Source organism: Chrysochloris asiatica, unplaced genomic scaffold (assembly GCF_000296735.1).
Source record: "Chrysochloris asiatica unplaced genomic scaffold, ChrAsi1.0 scaffold00157, whole genome shotgun sequence".
NCBI classification, from domain to species: Eukaryota; Metazoa; Chordata; class Mammalia; order Afrosoricida; family Chrysochloridae; genus Chrysochloris; species Chrysochloris asiatica.
Window position 1 is genome coordinate 1,291,391 of NW_006408675.1, and position 1,012 is coordinate 1,292,402.

Sequence of the window (1,012 nt, forward strand, 5' to 3'; positions counted from 1 at the left end):
TGTCCTTGTCCATGGGCTCTATTGTCCTCAGGTCTCATCACACGTTGGACCAACAAGCCCTTCTTCTCTCTCCCATCTCCAGATCAGTGGGATTCAATGGACTGTGGTTGAACTCAGCCCATTTCTTCATTGCTGCCCTTCCCCCTCTTCCACTCACCAGCAGACCAATGTAGTCGCCAGCAAGCTTACATGCTTGTTTTTGTGTTCACTTTGAGTTTCAGTCTTAGAGGAGAGTTTGTCCTGAAGGAACTTGATTGCTTGCTTTGATTGCTTCCTGGTGAAATGTCATGCTGACATTTTTGTTTTGGGTTTTTCCTGATGATCTTTCTTTGAAGATGTATCTTCTGTCGCTCTAGCTGTTCCAGGCTGGTCTACTTGTTTTTTCTAGTGGGAATGTCCCTCCTCATAAGGTTCTGGATGGGACTCAGGATTCCACCTTAGGTTGTATGCTCTGCAAAGGCTTTGCAAGAGGCCTATTTCACTGGGCAAGTTCTAGAACCCCTTTTCGGTATTCTAATCAGTTATAGGCAGAAGACGAGCTTACAAGTTTTCTCTAATCATGTTTCCCAACATTCCTTTCTATACCACTCAAGTGTCTATTTTACAATAGTAGGCAAGGGAAACCAATATTCATAAGACAGTCAAGCATTTTAATATTATTTCCCCTCTTCAAGCTATGCCTAGATCCCTATATCCCAGAGCCCTACTGTTCCAAGGTTGAGCATGCATCACTATTTACCTCTGTCCCACTTAGGCCATGCTAACCTGTCTCAGTGTTCCCCTATCTATATTGTTCTTCCAGCTCCTCCCCTTTGTATTGCCCTCCCCAACACCTGAACTAACCCCTCACCCCCGACCCCAACCCCACTGTTGTGGTTACCTTATATTCCATTAACTCTTCCCTCCATTTAAGACAGTCTATTGTATCCATCCTGTAATCTACCTGACCTTCTCACCACCTGGATCTCTGTTCCTCTGTGTTTACCTTCTTTCACATTGTAATTGTTTTGAT